Source organism: Chrysemys picta, chromosome 11 (assembly GCF_011386835.1).
Source record: "Chrysemys picta bellii isolate R12L10 chromosome 11, ASM1138683v2, whole genome shotgun sequence".
NCBI classification, from domain to species: Eukaryota; Metazoa; Chordata; order Testudines; family Emydidae; genus Chrysemys; species Chrysemys picta.
In genome coordinates, this window is record NC_088801.1 from 26,290,279 (window position 1) to 26,304,249 (window position 13,971).

Consider the following 13,971-nt stretch of genomic DNA (forward strand, 5'->3'; position numbering starts at 1 on the left):
AGGAAAGGGAAACCTAAATGTGGGGTAGAAAAGTCAAATAGTAGTAATAGTATGGGGAAGCATGGCTCATGGGAAGCAGCTCTTGGATGGAGGAGGATAGAATACTTATGGTCTGGGTGGGTTGACCAGACAATTTGTGGTGCTGCAACAGCTGTGGAGCAGAGCTCAGTAGTTCCACATCACAGTTACAGAGAACAGTTTGAAATGAAACTTTAAATTCAGTTGAGCTGAAGCAGGATATAAAACTTGTGTTAAAATGTGAATGGATCCAAGTTGCAAAGATGATTAAACTGAAGTTGCCTTTTAACTCAGATGAACTGAAACTGCAGGTGTCATAGCGGTACTGAATGACATGGATAAGGAGAATGATTAAGCTTTCCATACAAGCACATTGGTGTTATACATCTTAGGTTTACAAACGCCTGATAAATGACTTATAAATGGTTCTAAGTGTTAAACATGCTTGTATGTTAACTATGAATGATTTGTATTGCAAACACAGAATAACTGGGAAAATTCCACATACAGTACAACTTGAACCATTTAATGCTGAATCGTATATCTCTGTCTGTCATGAGTATATGCAAAGCAGTCATTATGCCTGTGGTCTAGTGAAGCTGCTTTGGAATTCTAACGTCCTAACGCAAGTAATCTCTGAGCTTCCTTAACTAACCTCCAACTCTTCCTGCCATTCTGTGCTATAAATCTTTCTTGTATGAATCCAGCAAAGTCGACACATTTAGAGAGGGCAAAGACAGCTGAATTACAGGTTGTCTAAAATGAGTTGAAAGAGTAGGTCGCTGGAGAAAACCAACAGTTAATCATACAGATGGGGCAGCAATCTGATAGCTTTAAAGTGTAAGTATCAATAACCAGTGTCCTATATTTGACAGATAAAATTATAATTAACTCTTTCAGGTCTTAGTATTAGTAAGAACTGAAAGCATTGTGAGCCATTTGGGCTAAAGCAACTGATTACCAAAACAGAATCAAAACAAAGCTTTGAAAGTTTTAAACTGCTTTCTATAGATTAATGAACCCTATGCTTTCCTGGACAATTGGCAGAGAATGTAATGTATTATGTAACATACAGAAGAATAGGCTTGTGATTAGGCACTGGACTGGGACTCAGGAGATCTCTGTTCAATTCCTGGCTCTGTCACAGACTTCCAGTGTGATCTTGGACAAGCACTTTGGCTACATCTATTCAATGAGCTAGGGGTGTGATTTCCAGTGCTCGTACATGTACTTGCACTAGCTGTCATCTGAGTTAGCATGCTAAAAATAATAGTGCTGCAGCAGCTTGGGCTAGATGCCCCAAGTACAAACCCACCTGCACTCCCTGGGGACATACTCTGAGTGCCTAGTTACCATGGCTACGCTACTATTTTTAGCATGCTAGCTCAATGAGGGGTAGCACAAGTATGTATACAAGAGTTGAAATCATACCCCTCGCTCGTAGCACTGATGCAGCCTTAATCTCCTTGCTTCTCAGGGTCTGTCTGCGCTGGAGTTGGAGGGGTAATTTCCAGTTCTAAGAGCCTTAGCCCCACTATCTCTGATTGAGCTAGAGCACTAAAAATAGTGTAGTTGTGGTGGTGTGCGAAGCGGGATGGGCTAGCTCCCTGTGTATGTACCGTGGGTTTCAGATGGGAGCTGGACACTGGTAATGACAAACTGACACACTTGACTTGCAGTTGACACACTCAGCCATAAAAGTGGGGTTTAATTACTCCTTTTTGAAAAACCAACACAACTTCTGATAATGAAATAACCATCCAACATGTATTCACAAGAAATAAAATATAATTAGGGGAATTGTCCTGCACAACTCCCATTAACTTTATTTTCAAGGATAGGGTTAGTCTGTCCCAGTGGTTCCCTTTCCTTCACTCTGTGTCTGACGAGGAAATCCAGGTATCTTTAGCCCAAGGCCTCTTTAAAATTGATGCCCAGCTGACTGACATTCAACCAACGGGGGAAGGAACTCACTTCCAGCTTTTCGGGCACACTCAGTTCAGAGTGTTCCCCAACCTCTTTGTCAAGCATGCAAGCACCATACGTGGCAGCTGGGCCGAGGTTAGAGAAGCAGAGTTGTCTTTAAATGCAGTGTTGTTTCTGGGAGGTGCCAATTAGATGGAAGGTAAAAGGGCCCAATGCTTCCCTCAAGTTCCACTGGTGGGGAAGAGCAGGAGTGAGCATAAATGGGGCAGAAGGCATGCAAGTGAGGAAAAGTGGCTCCTATGCCTCTTCCTTCTATATTTCTATAGCTCAGTGGAAGCACAGACCCATGTTACCACAGCCAAGCAGAGCGCCAGGGCCGGTGCAACCCATTAGGCAATCTAGGCGGTTGCCTAGGGCGCTAGCATTTGGGGGGCAGCATTTCGGGTGCTTCGGCGGCGACCACAGCGGCCAGATCTTTGGCCGCCTTGGTTGTCGTCGGCATTTAGGCGGATGGAGCTGGGACAGGGGTGTGTGGGGAGGGCTGCCTGCAGCAAGTAAGGGGGGGGAGGCACGCAGGGGAACTCCCTGCCCCAGCTCACCTCTGCTCCGCCTCCTTCCCTGAGCACGCCACCCCGCTCTGCTTCTCTCCCTCCCAGGCTTGTGGCGCCAAACAGCTGATTGGCGCCACAAGCCTGGGAGGTGGGAGAAGTGGAGCAGTGACTTGGGGAAGAGGCGGAGCAGAGGTGAGCTGGGGCAAGGAGCTACTGCAGGGCTCCCCGGGCCAGGGGGAGCTGCCGCGGGAGGGGGGCACCTCAGGGCGGAGGGGAGGAACTGCTGCGGGGGGCGGTGTGTGGAGCTGCCGCGGGGGGAGGGGGGGGGCGCGCCTTAGGGTGGAGGGGAGGAACTGCTGCGGGGGGCGGTGTGTGGAGCTGCCGCGGGGGGGGCGCCTTAGGGTGGAGGGGGGGGGGCGGAGAGCTGCCACAGGGCTTGGCGAGGGGGGAGCGCAAGGTGGAAGTTTTGCCTAGGGTGCGAAACATCCTTGCACCCGCCCTGCAGAGCGCCACAGAGAGTGCCAACTCCATGTGCATGGGAACTTGTCTCCTGCAGAAGCCGCACTGCCAAGGCCAAAAAGCAGTACAGAAGCTGGGCACTAATTGTTAGGAAATACCAAGGCTAGATCCTCAAAGGTATTAAGGCCCCTACCCCCACTGAACTCCATGCAAGTTAGGCTCCTAAATACTTTGAGGATCTGGGCCTTAGGCTTGTGAAAATTTTACCCATGGTGGATAAACTCAGTTGTATACATCACTACTGAACCCCAGTGCTTTAATTTAAGAAGCTCCCAGTAACAGGGATACAACATTACGAGTAATATTGTGGAGCACTCATTCACTGTTCTGAGCACTTACTCATGGGAGTTATCCTATTGATGTCAATGGGTCAACTTGCGCGAACAAATGCACATCAACTTAAGAACTCCACAGTTTGTCCCTAAGCAAAATGCAGATTAATTATGGCTCTGTACTCCTCCCTCTACTATGCTGGCTGTTTAGCTATAATACAATTCACCACATAGAGCTCTGTCTTCTTATAATCAAAAGGCACAGTGAAACTTATTAGTAAGGATCACTCAGTGAACTGCTGTTTGGCGATTGCAACAGGAGGCCAAATAATGCTGTGCAATTAATGTGAGGAGACTAATATTTTACTGGCCACTAAGTCAGGTGACTGCAGGTGACCATTAGCACAGGGTTTCACAGCACTTTTGTTTCATGTTTTGTAAAGTAACTAAACTTGAAATGCTGTTTCCTCTGGAACTTTTAAGTGCACAGCAATTACGTGAAATTTACTTGACTCTTTCATGTATCCTTTGAAATTTAAGTGAAGAAGAATGTAGCATTATATGATAAGATTGATAGAATCCTCGATACACTATAGCAGCTCAATAGCTCTGTGTTTCCTCTTTGGTTTTCTTCAATATTCCCATTGTTACTTTAAATTTGATAAACGTAGAGAGAGAAACAAAAAAGTCCAGCCTTTCATTTGTATTATCTGAAAGAAAGATATTGTTTTACATCTTGACAGCTAAACCAAAGCTATAATTTTGATTCATGAATAAAAGCTGAAGAGAGCTACATTTAACTGCAAATAATATTTATTTGGTATATGACTGTATTTTAAAAAACAAAATTATATTTGGGTGGCAGTGGTAGTACCTCAATAATTTATTACCAGAAATAAATGAAATCCTAGTCTTGAACAAGGGTCTTTGGTCTTTAAGGACTGAAAATGAGTGAGTAAATAGATTGTCCTTTGCTGTTAGAGGAAAAATCAGGACTATTCTTCTCTTCTGTATATAGAAAGAGATATTGCAAAAATAAAGTGGCTGGAGTATTATTTTGCAACTACAGAAATAAAACATCTACCACTGGGTGTGAACCAAAACTGTGAATGTTGGGGGTGCTCAAAATCTGGTTCCGGAGCTGAATTTTGCAAATAGTACATATCTAATAATGGGTTTAACCAAATTATTGTCTGCCTGATCCATCAAACTGATTTATCAGGCAAATCTATTGTATTTATAAGTAGCCTATTGCTGTCCTATCTGAGGGCTTGATCCTATGCTTCTTGAAGTCAATGGAAAATTTGCCATTGACTTTAATGGCACAGGAGTAGGGCCTAAATTCCAATATACCACAACATTCAAACATCCCCAACTTCAGGGCTCTTTGAAATCCAGACCCAAATTTGAATTTTGGTATGTCTATTTACCAAAAATCAACAGAGAAGGACAATATGATCAATCCAAATCACTCTAACCAGAATACAAGAACTCTGAATTTTCAGGAGAGGAAAAATCTGGTGGATGTGACAATACGCAGATGAGGTAGCCAAGATACTTCCCACTACAAATTCAACAAAAGGCCTCAAGAATAGCTTGATCAATGGCCCTGAATTAAAATATTATTCAACTTTGGGGAATTAGAGATCTGGTTTTGAATCTGAACTTCAGATGAAATTTTCAAATGCACCTGAGTGACTTTGGAGCCTAAATCCCATTGAAAGCCATGGGATATAGGTTCCTAAGTCACTTCAAGCACTTTTAGCTAGGATGAGTCCCCACAGTGTTTTGCCATTGTTCAGTTTGGAATTGTCCTGCATTATGCTGTAGCGGGGTGGTTACCCCGCTCCTACCCTGAAGGGCTTAAAACAGCCCTGGGAGAGGGCTGTGGCAGCGGAAAAGCTGGGCTGATCAGGGAAGCGGCTGCAGTTGGGCCACGTCCAAATCAGGACACAACTGGCCCTATAAAAGGCCAGTGAGCCAGGAGCTGGAAGAATCTCTCTCTCTCTCTCTCTCTCTCTAGCTGTAGAGGGAGACGGACCTGGCTGCAGGGACCTGAGTGGAGTACCCGAGTGGAGCAGGGCTGGGGAAAGGCAGAGGAGCTGGGGAGCTCCAGCCTGGAAAGCCCCAGGCTGCAGCCTAGCAGAAAGCCAACAGGTACTGGGGGTTGCAGAGGGCAGCCCAGGGGTAGGCAAAGGCAGCAGGTCGAACCCCCTTGCCTATGATGAGTGGCTTTTACACTGCAGTCTGCCCCAGGGAGTGGAGGCTAGATGATGACTGGCAGTAGCCCACGACTGAGGCAAGGTGGGGATTAGAGGGTTGGGGGTTTCCCAGACAGGGGAGACCCATAGAGATTGGTGGGGTATTGCCAGGGGACAGCCCCAGGGTAAAGGGGCACCGGGTCCAGGAGGGACACGGGGCCAGCTATAAGCGGGACAGCGGCCTGCAGAGGGCACCCAGGCTGGAAAAGAGCTAATTCCCTGAGATGACCAGCAGGAGGCGCCGCAGGGGTGAGTCCTGCACCTTGTTACACATGCTCATTATGCCCTTATACTGTAATCTCCTTTTGTGTGGCTACAGCCCTATTACTTTTTCAATACCATATATACTGGCCCAGAATAAATAAATAACCCAATCTAGTGATAGTTTTGATATTTCTCCAGTAAGACTCATAGTTTCCATCTCATTTGTGTTGCTAAAATACAGCCATACTAATGTGCCAATATAGCTATCACCCCCTGATGACAATGTTCTGCTTCTGCTAACTCTAGTACTTCGTGCTTTTATAGATAGATATTGAGATAGATAAAATGTAGTATTATGAATCAATTGAGGGGCCTAATAAACGTTACAAACTTTAATATTTAAAATAATTATCTGTGGTAGCCACGTATTATCCCCATTTTACAGATGGGGAAAATGGGGCACTGAATTGTTCAGTGACTGGCCTAATGTCACTCAGACAGCTAAGAACAGAAACTAGAAATTCTGTTTAGTGCTATTTCATTATTATTAATAATTTGTTTTATTTGTTACTATATAGCCTAAAGGTCCCTAACAGCTTTGAGGCTCCCTCATTCTAAGCACCGTATATGCACATAGTAAGAGAGAGCCTTGCCCTGAAGTGCTTACAATTTAAATAGGCAAGACATAAGAGGTATGAGAGCAGGCCATTGACAGAGCTGAGAATAAACCCTGGGTCTCTTGACTCCAGTGGCCTATCCACTACACCAGTGGTCTCCAAAGTGGGGTGTGTGCACCCCATTGGGTATGCAAGAGGAGGTGCGAGGCAGGAGGAGTGCCGCTGGAGCAGCACCGCTTTGGCAGTTCAGGCGGGAGTCTGAGTGCCTTTTTTTTTTTTTTTTTTGCTTGGGGCGGCAAAAATGGTAGAGCTGGCCTGTGGTGCGGCAGGGGGTGCGTGCTCAAATTTTTTTTACTGACGGGTGCACAATCAAAAAAGTTTGGAGACCACTGCACTAGACCATGCTGCATCTCACACTGACCCAGTCCCACCCTAACTGAAGTCAATGGAGTCATGGCATTGATTTTGTAGGAAGCAGGATTGAGCCACTAGTAGCAGCTGAATGATTGGTTCACAGTTAAACATGGACATCTGCTAATAGTCCAGTGTTCAGTCATGACTGTGTCCTGATTTCTAAAGTATGTCTGATAGTGTCCAAATTCCTAATTGCTGGACAGAGGTGCTGGAACAATTTGTATAGTGGGGGTACTGAGGGCCACTGAACCAAACTAAACCCTGTATGAAATGGAAACCACTTCAAGTCAAGGGGTGCTACAGCACCTTCGTTCCAGCACCTGTGTTGCTGGACAGTCCCAGCAGATGCAGTAGAAGGGATTATATTGTTCACATACTCTCCAGTGTCTATCAGACCCTGACCAACCTATACAACACAGTGACAAGAAGAGATAAGTGTGCCAGAAGTGGAGCTGCTCTGTAATAATGTATGAATACTATATGTTGACCTGGTTATTGGGATGTTTACTGTATGAACAGATTGGTTTAATTTACCAGTACGCTGTAAGGAATCAAGCTAGAAAGACAGAGTGGCTCAGGATGGCTCTAGAGAGGGAACGGAGTGCAGCTTGTCCAGTAGTGGTGACAGTACTGCTTGTATGGCACTCAGCTACTACAGCGATGTGGGGCATTTAAGTGCCTGGATAGGTAGATGTGGATTTATAACTGTACTGTCTTGTTTCAGTAAGGAAGCATAGGCAATCTTGGGGCTGATCAGACCAACACCACTTTATTAAAAGATTTGTTTCTAACTATTCAGCCTGAGTTATCTTAAGTTTTGACAAACTTTACCAGATAAATGTTTAGAATATAGTCCTTTTTGGCCAGATCCTCAGCTGGTGCAAATCAGTGGAGCTAAACTGACTTACAACAGATGTAAATATGGCCTATTCTTTGCATATGATCTAGGAAATTAGCTTATATGGAGGGATGGCTTGGGATCAAAGTGAAGTGTTAGCAGCACCAGTGACCTCATTTGACAAAGGCTACCTGAGACTCTCTAGCCAAACACTTGTCTTGCGGGCTTAACAGTTTGTTTCTGCTTCCATTGAAGTTCATGACAAAACTCCCATTCACTCCAATGTGAGCAGGAGCAGGCCCTTTAGTTGTGAAAATTTGAAGCTACTTTTTGATTAATAAATTTCACAGTACAATTTCTTCATTATCATCAATCATATTATGCTGGTAAAATATGCTTGCAAGGTGCAGGAAACTTGCTTCACACACTTGTTTAAAAAAAATAATCTCTGCCATTAATCTTAATGTCCAAGTGTATGCAACTTTTTAGACTAACGTGATAAAATATTCTTGAGTGAGTTAGAAAGCAATTTTGCACTTTTTTCAAACATAGAGGACAGTGACCAATTGTTCTCCATGTCCACTGAAGGTATGACAAGAAGGAATTGGTTTAGCAAGGGAGATTTAGGTTAAATGTTAGGAAAAACTTTCCAACTATAGGGATAGTTAAGCACTGGAACAGGCTTCCCAGAGAGGTTGTGGACTGCCCCCATTATTGAACAGGTTGGACAAAACCTCCCAGGTATGTTCTAGGTTTACTTGGTCCCGCCTCAGCATAGGAGGATAGACTAGGTGATCCCTTGAATTCTCTTCCAAACCTTTATTTGTATGATTCTATACTTTGGATTGTCCAACCCCTCTCAGGGACTTTTCATAGCTTGATTGCCATAAAGCCCGATGCCCAAGAGCACTATTTTACCATTAGTTTTTCTGATTCCTTCCTTTGCGGATCTCTCTGCCCTCATTTGCTCCACACAAAATGCCTCACAAAATGTGAGTTTGGGGGTTCAGTCCAACTGCCCTGCAACTCTGGGTGCCTTAAATGTTATGCTACTGTGGCTCACAGCCTAGACACCAACAGCAAGCAGACAGCATGCAAGTCACATCTTGGCTTCCACCACCAAGTTACTGTTTGCAGAGTGATCCCAACATCCCCCAGTCCTGAATTCCCCCCAAAATGTCTCCTTGCAGTGTCCAGCCCTCTCCTGGAACATGTATAGAAGTTATAAATATTGCTGCTCCTTTAAATAGACAGAAACAGCAGCTAGTTATCTTGATTGTAGTTAACAGTCACCTCAACTCAATCAAAGCATTGGGTTGGTTTAGATGAAAAATAAATTGAATTTATTTGATCAAAAAGAGAGAGGTTTTAAGTGAGTTCAAGTCTAAGATATAGAGAAAGAAAGGATTACAAAGGGACAGAAGTAAAAATACACTTTCTAGTGGCTAAGACCTAACATCACAAACTACAGTCTTTGGTCAAGGTAGTTTCCTCACCAATCTTCCATGTCCATCAACAACTGACTGGCTCTTAGTCAGGATCCCCACAGAGTCCATGGCACTGGTTTCCTTGTCTCCTCAGCTAAAGGATAAACCAGAAGCTCCCTGCCCCTCTCTTTATAGTCCAGTAAAACTTTGAAAAGTATCTCTCTCAAAGTTCATTGAGCCTGCTTCAAGAGGCAGGAAGGCTTCCTAGAGAGTGCAGTCTCCATCCCTTGTTGACATTGTTAAGTGATCACTTTTCCCCCCACTGGCTCTCCTGATGATTTTGTTTGCCTGGCATGCAAATGTGCTTTTCTTTGTCATTGGTCACACCTTGCTCAATTTACATGGGAGACACATCCAAGCAAGCAGAACCGCATTCCTTTGTCTGGAAAAAAAAACCAAACCCTGTTTATCAACTCCCCCTGACATGCTTGGTTTAAACATGTTTCAGCCATAATTCCAGCATATCTATATAATCCTTTATGGGTTGACCATACTTGCATCATGCAAGAATATTAATGATCAGTGAGTTATTAGTTTTCCAATGACCTATTACATGACACCTTTTAGGTATAGATTAAAACAATAGTGAGTTGGGGTACACGGAGCTGGTCCAGCCAGCTGAAATGCAATACTAGTTACCAGGAACCCCCTTGCCTTCTGGTGCAGTGATGCTCTTAGGGTCACAATGCCATAGGACATTTACATCCTAGTTACCTTTATGGTTTTCTATGGTGCCCACAGCAACACAGTCTAAGTTGTGGTAGCCTGAAATACCCATGAATGTTACATATCTTCCTTCCATCCACTTCAAGCTGCCACCTGTCCAGGTTTGACTGGGATAGTCCCGTTTCAAAGACGATTGTTCTATAGCACCTCGCTCACTGAACACAAAATATCCAGTTTAATCCCTAAGAACAAGAGCATTGAGGGGTGGAGCAGCAAAGCTGAGGTAGTGTGTCATTGGCAGGTTGATATGGTATTATCAGTCAATGATAGAGCCAAAGAGGAGAATTAAACTGATTGTGTCCTGCCAGCTTAATAAGATCCTCAAACCAGTGTTTGGCAACTGATGTGAAAAGAGTGTCAGGGATGCAGGAACAAAGTCCTTGCGTCAGCACTTTTCTTATTTATAGCAAGTCAAAACATCATTCCTCAGGATTATTTTGTGCCCACACCCAGAACAGGGAGGCATGTGGTATTGATGCTTCAGTGCTTGCAAGGAGAGAGAACTTCCTGCAGAAGAGTACCCACTGGCAATGGAGCCCATTGAGAGCCTACACTGCCTGCCACCTATTTGCTAGGGCAAAGTTATAACCAGCTAGTGAATGAGTATCCTGTTATCCTAAGACCTGAAACATTTCTGGCAGGCAAGATAGCATTCATTCTGCGTTCGTTCTTCGTATGAAATGTGAAGAACAAGATTTCCAGGTCAAACATCCTTCTACCCACTGTTGTCCAGTTATGGTTGGGGAGCTGCACCCTGGTTAATAGGATAGCAATCTGAATCAGGTGTGGGGGCAGCGGTGTTAGGACAGGGTGCAGATTAAAATAAGTCCTTATCCACTTTTGTGTCTCTGCAACAGGTCCCTGAGAAACAACTCAAAATAAGCATCAATATCTTGGCAGCCTTTTGGCAGAAAAGTTCTAGTGGCAGATGTTACCAGGCATTGGCTCCTTCTGAGTCTGAACCAGATGCTTAGCTTACATTGATTTTTTGATAAATTCAAACTGATTGTGTGGTGTTAGGATACCCATATGGGTTACAAAACTCTCTCTAAAAAAAAAAAAACAGCTACTCACTAGTCTGATAGGGAGAGGGCCTTTGGGAGGGACAGAACCATGCTTAGTTGGTGCAGGGTACGTTGTATAGCCCAGGCTGGACTTTTTGTGTGCTCTTGGTATGTAAAATCATTTTAATTTGCTTCTCTTGCAACCCAGCACTCTGAAGCTCAGGAATGAAGCCCTGATGAGAAAAACTCACTGACTAAAGGACTGCTCTTTTTTTGCTGAAGTAGCTGATCCGTTCTGCCACCTTACACTGCAATTTTTTAGTCTGAAACCAACATGTTTGGAGATTCTCCAGTTGTTAAGATTTCTTAATGACCTAAATATGCTGAAGGCTGGTGGGAGGGGGAACCTTTATGAAAAAAGCAAAGAGAATTTCAAGAATGGAAAGCAAGGAGTCAGGTAACAGTGCTGGAGGCTGATTTTTTAAAAACACATGCAACTCCTAGGATAGGAAAATTATATTAATACCCAGGGTTTGAATTTAAAATGTAGAAATCTAGAAATTCCCCCAACCCATACTATATGGGCCAAGTTATTCTCACAGTGGGTCGTGATTTTAATATTCTATCCTCTTTATATGAGCAGAATTCCCCATGGATGCCAATGGAAAATCCATATGCACAGGGAGAACAGAATGTCAGCGTTGTAACCTGGCACCTAGAATTGAGAGAAGAATTTTGCTTTAGATTAAATTCAGCCCAGGTGAGACACCAAAGATGATAGATTTAGAAATAGCTGTGCCATCTACACACTCTCATGAAAATAATGTTTACTTAGATTAGATTGTGTTTACATCAAGTAAAGATCAAAGAGACTCGGGGCCAGATTTTCAAAAGAGCTTAATAGCTCCCATGGGACCTCCGGGGTGCTGAGCCCTTTTGAAAATCAGGCCATTTCACAGAGGTGTCTAAATGGGAGATGAGGTAATCTGTAGGAAGAAATAAAGTGATTATTCGCTGGAGACTGGGGGTTTTTCACCTTCCTCTGCAGGGCATGAGTGCAGGTAACTTGCAAGGATTATCTGAGGATCTGTTACTTAATCATTTCTTTGCCACTGCAGAGGGTCTTGGGCACTGGTGCATCTCAGTTTGCATCTGGTGTCCGATTGTCTGGCTGTGGCACACAATAATCTAGTCCCCTGTGGTCTAATTGGACTTTAGTCTAATTTCAGTTGTTGGGTTTAGAGGGCAAGTGCTGGGTGGTGTTGGTGGCCTGTGATATACAGGAGGTCAGACTAGATGCTCTGATGGTCCCTTCTGGCCCTAAACTCCATGACTGTGGTAGAGGTGAATAGGTGGAGAGAATTTCATATTTGAACTTTATGTTGCATTGTATTGATCAGAGATTGTTCGCTCTTTCATATTCTCAGTCATCAGTTTGGCTATAGTCACCTCTCGGGGGAAGATGCGTCATCAAAGAGTAACAGCCTAACCATCTCATGTAACCCTCTCTTACCATTCCTTGCACCTAAACTATTGACCGTCTCACACAGGTGCCTTGCTGATTCCCAGTGTTGGGAATTCCTTCTATTGTAATTGAAAATGTCCCACCCCGTTTTAGCAAGAAAATCCAGTATTATCTCTTTTAAATAACTTTGATACATTGTGGTTTAAAAAAAATACAGCAAGTGTTCTCACTCATGTATGTGGAACTCATCTTCCTGGGATGGATACTTTTCCTCGTCTGTTCATGGGGTTGCTGCTGTGACCTTTTCTTCTGTGCCCGGAGGCTAGACAGTTGTGTGTGCCTTTCCTTTTGTAAATCTGTCCTCAGAACAGCTTGATGCACAAGCTGGTATATAAGTAGCTCTGTAACAAATGGGCAGACTTTCTCTCTTAACTTTTCCCTTCTCTCCTTCATGCTCCCTTTGTGCCTCTGAATCCTCCTTCCTTTGTCCTTTTTGCTCCTTCCTCTTGGCTAGACCTCAGGAATTGGAAAAGTCTCCTGTGCCCTGCTCTAAAGCTCACTGAAGTCAATGGGGATCTCTCAATTGACTTTGACAAGCTTTTGAACAGACAGTCACTTCTTATCCATGCAAATTTGGTGTCCATGAACTTTTATTGTTGAAAACGATTTACTTCGAAGTAAAGACTCATTAAACTGAAATTATGGAAAGAGTTGTTTACACTACAGGGACAAATCCCACAGAATTTAAGTTTCCTGCACAAATCCTTTTTGTGTTCCTCATTTTGGGTCTTTGTCACACGTTATATCCCATGTCTGGGCCTTGGCAGGTGGAGAGCTGCAATTCCAGGTATCCTTTCTGCCTTGTTCTCATCAGTGATTTCCTCACTCTGCCTTATTTACTGGAACTGTTGTCCTGGGTCTCATCTTGCCCTTGTTTGTCTTGCCTATCATAGGTGGCGCTCTTTGGGGCAAGAGACATGCCTTCCTCTGTTTGCCAAGAGCTATGCAAATTTACAGCACTGTAGAAATGATTACTAATAACAGGGCTGCCAACTGACATGCATTGGGTGTGATGCTCACACATTTCCCCCGCATCCTTCAGTAACACTTGTGTGTAGTCCCATTAAAATATCCTGTATCAAGCCCAGGGTACAGGTAGGCAGTGAGGTTTCCTGTGCACCTTGCCATGCCACTGTGAGCCTCTGTAGACAATTAACTGCAGGCAAACCAGGCTCTCTCTCCTCTTCTGCTCTTGCTGCTCCCCTGCTGTCACCTCCTAACTAGCATAGAGTAGCGGGCAGCATGTGGGGGGATGGGAGTGGCTGCCACAGTGCCCGGCAGCGAAGACTTGAGAGGTTGAAGTGGGAGAAAGACTAGAAAGGCCGGAGGCAGAATGAGGGTGTCACAGCATTCTGTGGGTGAAATTCCGACCAGTAAGGGGGTGTGTCACTGCTTGCCCTGCAACCCTGGGTGCCTTCAGGGCCGGCGCAACCCATTAGGCGACCTAGGCAGTCGCCTAGGGTGCTACAATTTGGGGGGCGGCGACCACGGCGGTATTTTGGCGGCGGGACCTTCCACTGCCCCTGTGGGGGGTGGCATTTCAGGGCAGGACCTTCCGCCGCCTGGTGCGGCAGAAAAGCTGGCGGCGCTTCTGGGTGCCTTACAATGC